Here is a 17,340-nt window from a genome sequence, read left to right on the forward strand (position 1 = left end):
CATCTGGGTTGTTTCCAGGTTCTGGCTATTACAAATAATGCTGCTACAAACATGGTTGAGCAAATATCCCTTTTGTGTACTTGAGCAAACTTTGGGTATATACCTAGCAGTGGTATAGCTGGGTCTTGAGGAAGCACTATTCCCAATTGTCTTGGAAAGCGCCAGATAGATTTCCAGAGTGGTTGTATCAGTTTACATTCCCACAAGCAGTGGAGGAGGGTTCCCCTTTCTCCACAACCTCTCCAGCATGTGTTGTCCCTTGAGTTTTTCATCTTGGCCATTCTGATGGTTATAAGGTGATATCTCAGGGTCGTTTTGATTTGCATTTCCCTGATGGCTAATGAGGATGAGCATTTCTTTAAGTGTTTCTCTGCGATTCGATATTCCTCTACAGAGAATTTTCTCTTTAGCTCTGTTCCCCATTTTTTAATTGGATTACTTAGTTTGCTGCTTTTCAGCTTCTTTAGTTCTTTGTATATACTAGATATTAGTCCTCTGTCAGATAAAGGGTTAGTGAAGATTCTTTCCCAATCTGTAGGCAGTCATTTTGTTTTGATGACAGTGTCCTTTGCTTTACAGAAGCTTTTCAGTTTCATGAGGTCCCATTTATTGATTGTTGCTCTTAGAGCCTGTGCTGTTGGTGTTCTGTTCTGGAAGTTGTCTCCTGTGCCAATGAGTTCTAGGCTGTTCCCCACTTTTTCTTCTAACAGATTTAGAGTTGTTTTATGTTGTGGTCTTTAATCCACTTGGACTTTAGTTTTGTGCAGGGTGATAAATATAGATCTATTTTCATTTTTCTGCATGTTGACATCCAGTTGGACCAGCACCATTTGTTGAAGATGCTGTATTTTTTCCATTGAATGGTTTTGGCTTCTTTGTCAAAAATCGAGTATTCATAGGTGTGTGGGTTTATTTCTGGGTCTTCTATGTGGTTCCATTGATCCTCCTTTCTGTTTTTGTGCCAATACCATGCAGTTATTATTACTATTGCTCTGTAGTACAACTGGAGATCAGGGATAGAGATACCTGCAGATGATCTGTTGTTGTACAGGATTGTTTTGGAGATTCTGGGTTTTTTGTTTCTCCATATGAAGCTGAGAATCTTTTTTCAAGGTCTGTAAAGAATTGAGTTGGTATTTTGATGGGAATTGCATTGAATCTGTAGATTGCTTTTGGCAGGATGGCCATTTTCACAATGTTAATCCTACCAATCCATGAGCACGGGAGATCTTTCCATCTTCTGAGATCTTCTTCAATTTCTTTCTTCAGAGACTTGAAGTTTTTCTCAAATAGGTCTTTCACTTGCTTGGTTAGTGTCACCCCAAACTACTTTATGTTATTAGTGGCTATTGTGAAGGGTGCTGTTTCCCTAATTTCTTTCTCGGCCCTTTTGTCTTTGGTATACAGGAGGGCTTCTGATTTTTTTGAGTTGATTTTGTATCCTGCCACTTTGCTGAAGGTGTTTATCAGCTGGAGGAGTTCTCTGGTTGAATTTTTGGGGTCGCTCATATATACTATCATATCATCTACGAATAGTGACACTTTGACCTCTTCCTTTCCGATTTGTATCCCCTTGATCTACTTTAGTTGTCTTATTGTTCTGGCTAGGACTTCAAGTACTATGTTGAAGAGGTAGGGAGAGAGTGGGCAGCCTTGTCTTGTCCCTGATTTCAGTGGGATTGATTTAAGTTTCTTTCTGTTCAGTTTGATGTTGGCTATAGGCTTGCTGTATATTGCCTTTACTATGTTTAGATATGTGCGTTGTATCCCTGATCTCTCCAAGACTTTAAACATGAATGGGTGTTGGACTTTGTCAAATGCTTTTTCAGCATCTAAGGAGATGATCATGTGGTTTTTCTCCGTCATTTTGTTTATGTGGTGGATTACATTGATGGATTTCCGTATGTTGAACCACCCTTGCATGCCTGGGATGAAGCCTACTTGGTCGTGGTGGATGATACCTTTGATGTGTTCTTGGATTCGGTTTGCAAGTATTTTATTGAGTATTTTTGCGTCAATGTTCATATGAGAGATAGGTCTGAAGTTCTCTTTTTTTGTTGGGTCTTTGTGTGGTTTAGGTATCAGGGTGACTATTGCTTCATAGAATGAGTTTGGTAATGTACCTTCTGTTTCTATTTTGTGGAATAGTTTGAGGAGAATTGGTGTGAGCACTTCTTTGAAGGTCTGGTAGAATTCTGCGCTGAAACCATCTGGCCCAGGGCTTTTTTTGGATGGGTAACTGTGAATGACTGCTTCAATTTCCTTGGGGAATATAGGGCTGTTCAGTCTTTCTACCTGATCTTGACTTAATTATGGAAGACGGAATCTATCAAGAAAATTGTCCATTTCATTTAGGTTTTCAAATTTTGTGGCATATAGACTTTTGAAGTAAGTCCTAATGATTGTTTGAATTTCCTCTGTGTCTGTAGTTATGTCCCCCTTTTCATTTCTGATTTTGTTGATTTGGATAGATTCTCTCTGCTTTTTAGTTAGTTTGGCTAAGGGTTTGTCTATCTTGTTGATTTTCTCAAAGAACCAGCTTTTTGTTTCATTGATTCTTTGAATAGTTTTATTTGTTTCTAATTGATTGATTTCAGCCCTGAGTTTGATTATTTCCAGCCTTCTGCTCCTCTTGGGTGTATCTGCTTCTTTTTTTTTTTCTAGGGTTTTCAGTTGGGCCATTAAGTTGTTTGTATGTGATGTTACGAATTTCTTCTTGCAGGCACTTAGTGCTATAAATTTTCCTCTGAGCACTGCTTTCAATGTGTCCCATGAATTTGGGTATGTTGTGCCTTCATTTTCATCGAATTCTAGGAAGTCTTTAATTTCTTTCTTTATTTCTTCTTAACCCAGCTGTCGTTGAGTAACAAGTTGTTCAGTTTCCATGTGCGTGTAGGCTGTTTGTTATTTCTGTTGTTGTTGAGGTCCAGCTTAAGTCCATGGTGGTCAGATAGAATACAAGGGATTATTTCAATCTTTTTGTATCTGTTGAGTCTTGCTTTATGACCAACTATATGGTCTATTTTGGAGAAGGTTCCATGCGGTGCTGAAAAGAAGCTATACTTTGAGTTTGGATGAAAAGATCTGTAGACGTCTATTAGGTCCATGTGATTTAGGGTCTCTGTAAGTGTTTTTATTTCCCTATTTGTTTTCTGTCTAGTTGATCCGCCCTTGGTGAGAGTGGAGTGTTGAAGTCTCCCACTATTAGGATTTTAGGATCAATGTGTGATTTAAGTTTTAATATTGTTTCATTTACGAATGTAGGTGCTCTTGTATTTGGGGCATAGATATTCAAGATTGTGATGTCTTCTTGGTGGATTTTCCTTTGATGAGAATATAGTGGCCATCCTTATCTTTTTTGATTAACTTGAATTGAAAGTCTATTTTATTAGATATTAGGATGGCTACTCCCGCTTGTTTTCTGGAACCATTTGCTTGAAAGACATTTTTCCAACCCTTTACTCTGAGGTAGTGTTTATCTTTGTTGCATAGGTGTGTTTCTTGGATGCAACAGAATGATGGATCCTGTTTCCGCAACCATTCTGTTAGTCTGTGTCTTTTAATTGGGGAGTTGAGTCCGTTGATGTTGATAGAAACTAGTGACCAACAATTGTTACTTACTTTAAATGTGGAGTTGGTAGTGTCACTGAGTTTCATTGCTTGTCTTCTTTTGGTTTATTTGTTGTGTAGTTATCTATTTCCTCTGTTTCCTTGGATGTAGTTGTTTTATTTGGTTTGGAGTTTCCCTTCTAGTAACTTCTGTAGAGCTGGGTTACTATGTAGATATTGTTTAAATTTGGTTTTGTCTTGGAATATCTTGAATTCTCCGTCTATGTTGATTGAAAGTTTTGCTGGGTATAATAGTCTGGGTTGGAATCTGTGGTCCCTTAAGGACTGTATGATTTCTGTCCAAGCCCTTCTGGCTTTCATAGTTTCTGTTGAGAAATCTGGTGTGATTCTGATAGGTCTACCTTCATATGTTACTTGGCCTTTTTCCCTTGCTGCTTTTAGAATTTTTTCTTTTTTTGTAGGTTCAGTGTTTTGACTATGATGTGACGTGAAGAATTTCTTTTCTGGTCTAGTCTACTTGGTGTTCTGTAGGCCTCTTGTATATTTATGGCCATCTCCTTCTTTAAGTTGGGAAAGTTTTCTTCTATAATTTTCTTGAAAATACTTTCCGGACCTTTGAGCCTGATGTTTTCTTTTTCTTCTACTCCTATTATTCTTAGGTTTTGTCTTTTCATGGTGTCCTTGATTTCTTGGATGTTTTGTGTTTGGAACTTTTCTGATTTTATTTTTTCTTGGAGAGACGTGTCAATTTCCGCAAGTGTATCTTCGGCTCCTGAGATTCTTCCATCTCTTGTATTCTGTTGGTGATGCTTACCTTTGTAGTGCCTGATCTTTTCTCTATGTTCTCCAGCTCCTGGTTTTTCTCTATTTGTGTTTTCTTTATTGCTTCTAATTCTGTTTTCATGTTTTGCACCATTTCCTTCATCTGTTTGAATGTGGACTCCTCCTTTTCAATGATAGCTTCTATTTTTTTGTCCGTTTCCTCTCTATGTATCACTAATTGTGCCTCTACTTCTTTGGGTATAATTGCCTGTATTTCTATGAGAGCTTTGTTCATTTCTTCTTTATTTGCCTTCATTTGTGTGGACATTTCTTTGAGAGCTTTGTGCATTTCTTCTCCGTTTGCCTCAATTTTCGTGGACATTTCTCTGAGAGCACGATTTGTTTCCTCTTGGTTAGTCTTGATTTCTTTGGTTATTTCTCTGAGGGCTTTGTTCATTTCATCTTTATGGGCCTCTAATAGCTGGAGAAAGATAGTTTTGAGGTTGTTTTCTTGTATATCTAGTGAATTGAAGTGTCCATTGTTTTATGGGGTCATTGGTGAGGTCATTATGTCCTGATTTTTGTTGGGAGTGTTCTTATATCTGCCTCTAGCCATCTGGTTATTTATAATCCTCACTGGTTGTTCCTCGAGATTGTAGTTTGGGCTATGATCCTCTCTTTCTGTTTTCTGGACTGTTTATTCAGGAAGATGAAAGAGGTTCACTGCTTTGGGAGTGTGCACTGTGTTTTCAGTTTTGCCTAAGTAAGGAATGTAACGCTGGCGCTATTCGAGTGTGCTTTTAGCGGGCGCAGTGAGCATGCGCGGATTCTCTGACTATTGCAGTGGCCTGCAAGCTACTATTACACAGTTCTGACTGAGATCCAGGGATTGTTTGCCTGGATTACCCTGGTGGACCCTCAAGGCAGAGGCTTCAACTTTGGGGTCGCTATCCCAAGAATCCCTATGATGCCCCCACTAGGGGTGTGGGTGGCAGGGATCTCTCCGGGTTGCTTCGGTGAAGAGGCCCTGGGTCTGGGGCAGTCTCTCCCTAGAAGGCTCACTCACTCTCTTGCAGGACCAGCTGGAATGCACAGGAGTTCCCCTTGCTCACTACTCTCTGTTTTGGTCCTGCTACCGAAGTGCACAGGTAGGCTAACAGTCAGCTCTGTGACACTGTGGCCACAGGACTCGGTGTCCAACTTTCCTGTGTGCTGCCTCTTTGTCCTTTCCCTCTGCCAGGAGGGGTTATGTTGACTGGTCCCTGGGTGGCTTGGGAAAGAGTTAGGATGAGTGTGCTCAATCCCAGATCCCGGGCCCAGATCTCTCTGCCAGAAGCAGCCTAGTGGTAGAATCTATGTTTGCTGATCCCAAGAGAGTACCAGGTAGGATTGAGTGTCCTCAGATCCAGAGCTTGGGTTTCTCTGCTAGGGGCCGCTGGGTGAGCTGGAGAGAGGGTGCTGTGTCCTTGGTAGGCTGCCTCTCTGTCCTTCCCTTCTGATCTTCTCCTCTGCTAGGGCAAGCTTATGGAGGTGCTCTCAGGGGAGTGCCAGCAGGGGTTGGGGCTTCTCAGTCAGGTCCTGAGCCCTGAGAAGGCGTTTCTCTGCCAGGGGTCGGGGAAGCGGGGGCGCCGGTGATAGAACTTGCTGCTAGACCTTATTGCGCTGGACCCAGGATAATATCCGGACGTGTAGAATGATCACAGTCCCAGATCCCTAGCTGTAGTTTGTTTGCTAGGAGCAGCCGGCAGCACTGGAGTTCCGGCACTGTGAAGCCGCTGTGCGCCTCTGTATCCTTCTGCTCCGCTTTGGCAGGGTTATGGCGGCGGTTGGGGGAGTGCCGAAAGGATTGGGTTTTCTCAGCCCCGATCTCGGGTTGGGGTATAGACAATGTGGTCTGTGGCAGATTCTGCTGGGCGCCTCCTCCCTCCTCCGAAGAGGGAGTAGGGATTTTGAGCTGGGTGCACAGCTGCAATCCGTGCGCGAAGGGAGTTCAGTTGTGATGGCAGCAGGTACCTGCCGTGGTAGGAGAGACCTTCCAGGGAAAGACTGGGTGACCCGTGAGCAGTCTGGCAACTTTCCTTCCCCGTGGGGTTTTTTTGTGACTGGGACTCCCAGCCTTAGGCCGCCTTGTGCCCACCAATCAGCCTGGGAAAGTGATTGGGACAAGCAGGCTTGCTGTGGCACCAGCCTGGAGACCCATAGCCCACGTTAGCCAGGTTCTCGTCCGGGTTCTGGCTGGGCAGCCGAGAGTGGACCTGACCGATTCCCACGCCGTGGGAGCCTCCCCTCACCTGGGAAACACGATCGATCGCTGTTGTTTTAGGGCCCAGAGTTCAGTCTCCTGGTCACTGCACGGAGTGTGTTGTCCCGCTTCTCAGACATGGTGTTCTCCCGGTGCCGCCATCTTGGCCTCCTCCTGCAATTTTTCTTTTAAAAACCTCTCAGATATTTTTTAATTAATTTATTCTTTTTATTAATTACACTTTACTTATTTATTTATTTATTTATTTATTTATTTATTTATTTATTTATTTATTTTTATCCCAGCTGTAGCCCGATCTTAATATGGAAGTTCCCTTGTACAGAGGTTTATGGTTAATGCAGAAACTCATAATTAGTCAAGATGCAGGGATTAAGTACCTGTGGGATGCTCTTAGCCTCAAATGGAAGCAGAAGGAGTGTAAAAGAAGAGGTGTTCTGGACTGGACAGGACCCCTTAACTCACGAAATCCAGCATCTATGGTTGCCTAAACAATATCAAGCCAGGCAATGCTCCATCATGGAGAAGGGAAGGGCCTATTGACAGTTCACAGATTCTCTGGCAGAGACAGTCAGTTTTCTTTCGTGGAGTTGGCCTTGTAGATCTACCATGCCCTAGTTGAAACCCACAAATCACAAGGTTATGAGAAGAATAAGTTGAACCTGGTGAGTTGTTTTGAAATTAAATTTTATGTGTGAACATAGTTAAACCTCATGACTGAATTTAACAGCACATTGACAAGAATTATCTTAATCTTTTTTTTTAACCAGATTTTAACTTTAATAATCCATGCGTGTTGGCTGAGTTACTTTGCAGTCTTTCTCCACAATGAAAGGAAGAAGACTGAAGACTTGGAGTTGTAATGACAAAAAGCTTTTTAAATTGCAATTCATAAGAGTTGTGTCTCTTTTATTTTCTTTTTATTATTAGTTACATTTTATTGACTCTGTATCCCAGCTGTATGCCCCTTCCTCATTCCTTCCCAAACCCTCTCTCCCTTCCTCATCTCCTCCCTGCCTTTTTTCAAGTCCACTGATTGGGGAGGACCTCCTCCCCTTTCATCTGACCCTGTTTTATCAGGTATCTCCAGGATTGACTGCAAAGTCTTCCTCTGTGGCCTAGCAGGACTGCTCCTCCCTTGGGGGCTGGGGAGGTCAAAGAGCCTGCCATTGAGTTTCTGTCAGAAATAGTCCCTGTTCTCCTTACTATGGGAAACCAATTGGTTACTGAGCTACCACAGACTTCATCCGAGCAGAGGTTCTAGGTTATATCCATACATGGTCCTTGGTGGAGTGTCAGTCTCAGAAAAGACCCTGTGCCTAGACATATTTGGTCCTTGTGGAGCTCCTGTCCTTTTCAGGTCATACTAACTAACTCCCCCTTCTTTCATGTGATTCTCTGCACTCTGCCGAAGGTTTGGTTATGAGTCTTAGTATCTGCTTTGTTACACTGCTAGGTAGAGTCTTTCAGGGCCCCCTCTGCGGTAGGCTCCTGTCCTGTTACTTGTTTTCTCCTATGTCTCTTTTCAAATACAACAAATTCCTGTTTAACCCTTGTTGATGGAAATATGTATATATAGGATGAATACAACACATTGTTTGTTAAAGACACTTGACATTTGTTCATGATTATTAATGGCAAGATTGTGTGTTTGTGTGTTTCTGTTTATGTATGTATGTATGCAGAGATGGATATCAATAAATTTAGTCTACTTTCAATCATCTCTTCATATGGTTAAGTGATATTACTTATGTTTTCTTGTTTTATAAAACTTTACATATAAATTAATGTAGCTAGAGACTTTCTGTCTGATTTTCATATTATCTTTTTTCCATAATTTGATAAAATAATGTGCAAAAGTATGAAAGAGCTCACTTGAAAAATCATGTGGGTTCACAGTCTCTTATAAAAGTAATTTCCTAGAAAATTTTTATTCTTTCTCTGTTGAGTATTTTTAGAATTTAATATGACTATTGCTATTTTCTAGAAAAGCATTCATTGCATTTACATGTTCATTCCATAAAGGAGTATAATGAGAAGTTTAAGATGATGAGCTGTGTTTACAGAGAATCAATTCAGCTGGAAAGGTAATAAATGAAGATATATCAATGGCTTTAAATATAGTCAATATTTGTTTGCAAATTTACACTATCTTTGCTTCTTGTCTTTATAGTATAATATCAAAAACTGGACCATTCATTTCGCCTTATAAACTTTATCCTATTTACTACTCATTTTCTGGTCTATTAAACTTTGAAGTAGTATTTATTAGTTACCTCTTAAATACTTAAGTTATGTACATTAAGATATGTATTTAGGGCGGGGCAAGATGGCGGCGCTGGTAGGACTCTCATTCTGAGCAGCAGCAGCAGGATCAGCACAGTGACCAGCAATCAGAACTCGCAGCCATAAAACACAGTCATTGTGTTTCCCAGGTGAGAGGATACCCCACAGTGGGGAATTCAATCAGCTTTTAACTCACCCAGCTAAACTGCTGAAGAGATCCCGGTTCCGCCAGATGCTTGGCTGCTGGCCGCCAACCCCAGCCCCAGCCCAGAGCCACAAGCCAGTGTCTCTGGTCATGGTCTCAGACTGAACCATGCGCACCACACTATCAGAGCCTGGAATTTTCAGTCGAGAGATAACCCCACAGTACAGGAAACGATTGGGACCGACCTTAGGTCACCCAGACAGCCCTTGGAAAAGACTGGAGTTCCACGGGCACCCCAGGAGCCAGCCCAGAGCCAGAGCCAGGGACCCAGGCTCCGAACCAGAGCCCTGCCTGCCTACGTGCCTGATTCGCCGCCTGAGATAGAACTGTGGGCACCAGGGCATCAGCGAATGAGTTTCACTGTCTGGTGCAAATACACAGGGAGGGAAACGGCTGATCTGATCTCAGAGCACTCACCCGACACCCCTACCCCGAAAAGGTCTCAGGAAAATTACCCAGTTTAGGGAGACAGCCAGGCTCCCAAAGCCCGGAAAGGCAGACCCAGGCAGTTTCCGTGCACCAGCCAGCTGGCAGAGACTGAGCAGTGCGCATCAGGGCAAAAAAAGAGACTGAGAGTCCCAGTTTTCAGAGAATTCTCAGGGAAGGAAGGAAACTGTACTGACTTAAATCACCCAATCCTTCCCTGGAAAAAAATCTAGCAAAGACTGGCAGGGCCAAGCCGCCATCACTCAGCTGAGCTCCAGACACAGGAACAAACAGTTGCTGCGAGTCAGATGTCCAACTGGGTCACAGCAGTTGATCATTAAATTTACAGCAAGAAACCCAGAAACAGGGCAGCTGTCCTCAAGACTTCCCTGGGTGAGAGGAGAACCCTCTCGACTAACAAAGACCACAGTTACCACTCAGGTCTCTATCCCTGAGGTGAGCAGTAACAACTCCTGATAAAACGCCAGCCATCCAAGGACTATACCCAAAAAGATGAGAAGACATCCTTCAGGAAAAACCAGCTTTCTGCAAAGGGGAGTCTTTCCACGACAGAATCCCCAGGAACCACAAGAAACTAACCCCAAACACCTAAGATAGCACAATGGGTAGAGGCCAGTGTAAAAGCTCAAGCAACAAAAGACAGAGCAATATGGCATCTCCAGAACCCAGTTACCCAGGGGCAAGTAGCCCTGGACACCCCAGCATAACTGAAATCCAAGATGACCTAACAACTATGCTCATGAAGATGATAACAGAGGAAACAAATGAGATACGTAAAGACATAGAGGAAGATAAACTCAAACAGAATATTGCCATCCATAAAGAAATAGAGGAAGCTGCAGCCAAACAGTTTATGGCCTTTAGAAAGGAAATGCTTAAAGCACTGAATGAAATAAAAGAAACAGAGTTGAAGGAACTAAAAGGAAAACAGGAAAGTACAATCAGACAGGTGAAGGAAGTAAACAAAACAACTCAAGACATGAAGATAGAATTGGAAAAATTAAAGAAAACACAAATGGAGGAAATAATGGAGAGGAAGAATCTAGGGAAGAAAACAGGAACTACAGAGGTAAGCATAACCAACAGACTACTAGAGATGGAAGAAAGAATCTCAGGTGTAGAAGATACAATGGAAGAAATTGATGTATCTGTCAAAGAAAATGTTAAATCCAAAAATTCCTGAAACAGATCATCCAAGAAATCCAAGACAATATGAAAAGACAAAACCTAAGAATAATAGGTATAGAGGAAAAAGAATACTCCCTTCTCCAAGGTCCAGAAAATATTTTCGACAAAATCATTAAAGAAAATTTCCCCAAGTTAAAGGAGAGGCCAATAAGAATACATGAGGCTTACAGAACACCCAACAAATTTGACCAGAAAAGAAAATCCTCCCGCCACATAATAATCAAAACAGTAAGTATACAGAACAAAGAAAAAATACTAAAAGCTGCAAGGGAAAAAGGCCAAGTAACATATAATGGTAAACCCATTAGAGTCACACTTGACTTTTCAACAGAGACTATGAAAGCCAGAAGGGCCTAGACAGATATCATGCAGAAACTAAGAGAACACAGATGTCAGCGCAGGCTACTATACCCCGCAAAACTCTCAGTCCTCATAGACGGAGAAAACAAGATATTCAATGACAAAAACAAATTTCAACAATACCTACACACAAATCCAGCATTACAGAAGACACTAGGAGGGAAAATACAACCGCAAAAAATTAGCTTCTTTCAAGAAAACACAGGAAATAATTAACCTTACTACAGTAAAACAAAAAGCAACCAAGCACACAACCTGATGACCACAGTCAATATCAAAAGCAAGGGATCTAACAGCCACTGGTCATTAATCTCTCTCAACATCAATGGACTCAACTCTCCAATAAAAAGACACAGATTAACAGAATGGATACGTAAACAAAACCCAGCAATCTGTTGCATACAAGAAACACATGTAAGACACAAAGATAGACATTACCTGAGGGTAAAGGGTTGGAAGACGACTTTCCAAGCAAACGGACCCAAGAAGCAAGCAGGAGTAGCCATTCTAATAACTGATAAAAAAGACTTTCAATCAAAATTAATAAAAAGAGATGGGGAAGGACACTTCATACTCATCAAAGAAAAATTGCACCAGGAAGACAAAAAATCCTAAACATCTATGCCCCAAATACAAGAGCACCCACATTTGTGAAAGAAACATTGATAAAATTTAAACCACATATAGATCCCCACACATTAATAGTGGGAGACTTCAACACCCCACTCTCAACAAAGGACAGGTCAACAAAACAGAAATTAAACAAAGAAACAATGTCTCTGCCAAAGATCATGAATCAAATGGACCTAACAGACATTTACAGAACTTTACACCCAAACACAAATGCATTTACCTTCTTCTCAGCACCTTCTTCTCATGGAATCTTCTACAAAATAGACCATATAGTTGGTCACAAAGCAAGCCTCAACAGATACAAGAAGATTGAAATAATCCCTTGTATCTTGTCTGATCACCATGGAATAAAGCTAGACTTCAACAATAACAGAAATAGCAAAAAGCCTACACACACATGGAAACTGAACAACTTGTTACTAAATGACAGCTGGGTCAAGGAAGAAATAAAGAAAGAAATTAAAGTCTTTCTAGAAATCAATGAAAATGAAAACACAACATACCCAAACGTGTGGGACACAATGAAAGCAGTGCTAAGAAGAAAGTTGATAGCACTAAGTGCCTTCAAGAAGAATTTCGAGAGAGCTCATTCAAGCAACTTAATGGCTCACTTAAAAACCCTAGAAAAAGAAGAAGCAGACACACCAAGAAGGAGTAGACGGCTGGCAATAATCAAACTCAGGACTGAAATCAATCAAATGGAAACAAATAAAACAATTCAAAGAATCAATGAAACCAAGAGCTGGTTCTTTGAGAAAATCAACAAGATCGACAAACCCTTAGCCAAGCTAACTAAAAGGCAGAGAGACACCACCCAAATAAACAAAATCAGAAATGAAAAGGGGGACATAACTACAGACAATGAGGAAATCCAAACAATTATTAGGACTTACTTCAAAAGTCTATATGCCACTAAGTTTGAAAATCTAAAAGAAACAGACAATTTTCTTGATCGATTTGATTTACCAAAGCTGAATCAGGACCAGGTAAATCAAATAAATAGTCCTTTATCCCCCCCAAAAATAGAAGCTGTCATCAAAAGTCTCCCATCCAAAAAAAGCCCAGAACCAGATGGCTTCAGCGCAGAATTCTACCAGACCTTCAAAGAAGAGCTAACTCCAATTCTCTTCAAACTATTCCACAAAATAGAAACAGAAGGAACATTACCAAACTCATTCTATGAAGCCACAATCACCTTGGTACCTAATCCTCAAAAAGACTTAACAAAGAAAGAGAATTTCAGGCCAATCTCCCTTATGAACATTGATGCAAAAATACTTAACAAAATACTTGCAAACCGGATCCAAGAACACATCAAAGATATTATCCACTATGACCAAGTAGGCTTCATTCCAGGTATGCAGGGGTGGTTCAATATATGGAAAAACATCAATGTGATCCACCATATTAACACACTGAAAGAAAAAAACCACATGATCATCTCCCTAGATGCTGAAAAAGCATTTGACAAAATCCAACATCCATTCATGTTTAAAGTACTGGAGAGATCAGGGATACAAGGCACATATCTAAACATAGAAAAGGCGATATACAGCAAGCGTATAGCCAACATCAAACTGAACAGAGAGATACAAAGCAATCCCACTGAAATCAAGGACAAGACAAGGCTGCCCACTCTCTCCATATCTCTTCAACATAGTGCTGTAAGTCCTTGCTAGAGCAATAAGACAGTTGAAGGAGATCAAGGGTTTACAGATGGGAAAGGAAGAAATCAAATTATCACTATTTGCAGATGATATGATAGTATACATGAGTGACCCCAAAAACTCTACCAAGGAACTCCTACAGCTGATAAACACCTTCAGCAAAGTGGCCGGACACAAAATTAACTCAAAAAAATCAGTAGCAATCCTGTATACAAAAGACAAAAGGGCTGAGAAAGAAATTGGAGAAACACCACCATTCATAAGAGCCACAAATTACATAAAGTACGTTGGTGTAACCCTAACCAAGCAAGTCAAAGACTTGTATGAAAAAAATTTCAAGTCTCTGAAGAAAGAATTAGAGGAAGATATGAGAAGATGGAAAGATCTTCCATGCTCATGTCTTGGCAGGATTAACATAGTAAAAATGGCCATCTCACCAAAGCAATCTACAGATTTAATGCAATTCCCATCAAATTGCCAACACAATTCTTTACAGACCAGGAAAGAAAAATTCTCAAATTCGTATGGAGTAATAAGAAACCCAGAATTGCTAAAACAATCCTCTACAATAAAAGATCTTCTGGAGGTATCATCATCCCTGATCTCAAGCTGTACTACAGAGCAACAGTTATAAAAACTTCATGGTACTGGCGGTACTGGCATAGAAACAGAATGGTGGATCAATGATACCGAACAGAAGACCCAGAAATAAACCCACACACTTATGGACACCTGATTTTTGACAAAGGTGCCAAAACCATACAGTAGAAAAAACATAGCATCTTCAACAAATGGTGCTGGTCTAACTGGATGTCTACATGTAGAAAAATGAAAATATTCCATACTTATCACCCTGCACAAAACTGAAGTCCAAGTGGATCAAAGACCTCAACATAAAACCAGACACATTAAATCGGCTAGAAAAAAAAAAGTGGGGAATACCGTAGAACTCATTGGTACAGGAGAGAACTTCCTGAACAGAACACCAACAGCACAGGCTCTGAGAGCAACAATCAATAAATGAGACCTCATGAAACTGAAAAGCTTCTGTAAAGCAAAGGATACTGTCATCAAAACAAAGCAACTGCCTACAGATTGGGAAAGAATCTTCACCAACCCTTTATCTGACAGAGGACTCATATCCAGTATATACAAAGAACTAAAGAAGCTGAAAAGCAGCAAACCAAGTAATCCACTTAAAAAATGGGGAACAGAGCTAAAGACAGAATTCTCTGTAGAGGAATATCAAATGGCAGAGAAGCATTTAAAGAAATGCTCAACCTCATTAGCCATCAGGGAAATGCAAATCAAAACAACCCTGAGATTTCACCTTACACCCATCAAAATGGCCAAGATGAAAAACTCAAGCTGGAGAGGTTGTGGAGAAAGGGGAACTCTCCTCCACTGCTGGTGGGAATATAAACTTCTACAACCTCTCTGGAAATCAATCTTGCGCTTTCTCAGACAACTAGGAATAGTGCTTCCTCAAGATCCAGCCATACCACTCCTAGGCATATATCCAAAAGAGACTCAAGTACACAATAAGGACATTTGCTCAACCATGCTTGTAGCAGCTTTATTTGTAATAGCTAGAAGCTGGAAACAGCCCAGATGCCCCTCGACTGAAGAATGGACGCAGAAATTGTGGTACATCTTTGCAATGGAGTATTACTCAGCAATGAAAAATAAGGAAATCATGAAATTTGCAGGTAAATGGTGGGACCTGGAAAGGATCATCCTGAGTTAGTTGTTCCAGAAGCAAAAAGACACACATGGTATATACTCACTCATACAAACATACAACATAGGATAAACACAATAAAATCGTTACATCTAAACAAACTAAGCAAAAGAGAGGACCCTAACTAAAATGCTCAATCCCCATCCTGAAAGGCAAAGAGGATGGACATCAGAAGAAGAAGAAAACAGGAAACAACCTAGGAACCTGCTACAGAGGGCCTCTGAAAGCCAGAAGAAGAAAACAGGAAATAACCTAGGAACCTGCCACAGATGGCATCTGAAAGCCTCTGCCCTGCAGACTATCAAAACAGATGCTGAGCCTGATGGCCAACTGTTGGGCAGAGTGAATGGAATTTTATGTAAGAAGTGGGAAATAGCAAGAGCTGGAGAGGACAGAAAATCCAGAAGGAGAACAACAGAACAAGAAAATTTGAACACAGGGAACTTCCCAAAGACACATACTCCAACTAAGGACTATTCATGGAGATAACCTAGAACCCCTGCACAGATGTAGCCCAGGGCAGTTTAGTGTCCAAGTGGCTTGCATAGTGATGGGATGAGGGACTGCCTCTGACATAAACTGATTGGCCTTCTTTGTGATCACCTCCCCCTGAGGGGGGAGCAGCCTTACCAGGACACAGAAGATGACAATGCAACCATACCTGATGTGATCTGATAGACTAAGAGCAGAAGGAAGGAGAGGAGGACCTCCGCTATTAGTGCACATGGGGAGGAGCATGCATGAAGAAAGGGGATTTAGGGTGGGATCGGGAGGGTAGGAGGGAGGGGCTTATGGGGGGATACAAAATGAATAAAGAGTAATTAATAAAAAAAGATATGTATTTATTTGTAAATTTACCTTTGGCTAATTTTCCAATATGTGTTTAATTTTCCTGTTGGTTTCTGACTTTTGTCTTGCTTTGTTTATTTTATGAAGAATGGTCTCACAATTTCTGTATCCATTCTTCCACTGAGGGACATCTGGGTTGTTTCCAATAAAGCTGCTATGAACATGGTTGAGGAAATATCCTTGTCGTGTACTTGAGCATCTTTTGTATATATGCCTAGGAGTGGGATGCCTGAATCTTGAGGAAGCGCTATTTCTAATTGACTGAGAAAGCATCAGATTAATTTCCAAAGTGGTTGTACAAGTTTACATTCCCACCAGCAATGGAGGAGGGCTTCCCTTTTTCCACCTCCTTTTCAGCATGTATTGTCACTTGAGTTTTTAATCTTAGCCATTCTGATGGGTGTACCGTGAAATCTCAAGGTTGTTTTGATTTTCATCTTCCTGATGACTAATGAAATTGAGCATTTCTTTAAGTGTTTCTGTGCCGTTCTATATTCCTCTACAGAGAGTTCTTTGTTTAGCTCTGTATCTAATTTTTAATTATATTACTTGATTTGTTGCTTTTTAACTTCTTGAGTTCTTCATGGAGTCTAGATATTAGACCTGTCAGATATAGGATTGGTAAAGATCCTTTCCCAGTCTATAGGCTTTTTGTTCTGAGGACCATGTTCTTTGCTTTACAGAAGCTTTTCAGTTTCATGAGGTCTCATTTATTGATTGCTGATCTTAGAGGTTACTACTCAGCAATTAAAAACAAGGAAATCATGAAATTTTCAGGCAAATGGTGGGATCTAGAAAAGATCATCCTGAGTGAGGAAGATAATCAAGAAATAGGACTCAACAAGATAGACAAACCCTTAGCCAAACTAACTAAAAAGCAGAGAGAATCTATACAAATCAACAAAATCAGAGATAAAAAGGGTAACATAACTACAGACACAGAGGAAATTCAAACAATCATTAGGTCATAATACAAAAACCTATATGCCACAAAATTTGAAAACCTAAATGAAATGGACAATTTTCTTGATAGATTCCATCTTCCATAATTAAGTCAAGATCAGGTAGAAAGACTGAACAGCCCTATATCCCCCAAGGAAATTGAAGCAGTCATTCAGAGTTTCCCCTCCAAAAAAAGCCCTGGGCCAGATGCTTTCAGCACGGAATTCTACCAGACCTTCAAAGAAGTGCTCACACCAATTCTCCTCAAACTATTCCACAAAATAGAAACAGAAGGTACATTACCAAACTCATTCTATGAAGTAACAGTCACCCTGATACCTAAACCACACAAAGACCCAACAAAAAAAGAGAACTTCAGACCCATCTCTCATATGAACATTGACGCAAAAATACTCAATAAAATACTTGC

Source organism: Psammomys obesus, unplaced genomic scaffold, assembly GCF_907164565.1.
Source record: "Psammomys obesus unplaced genomic scaffold, mPsaObe1.curated_primary_1811, whole genome shotgun sequence".
NCBI classification, from domain to species: domain Eukaryota; kingdom Metazoa; phylum Chordata; class Mammalia; order Rodentia; family Muridae; genus Psammomys; species Psammomys obesus.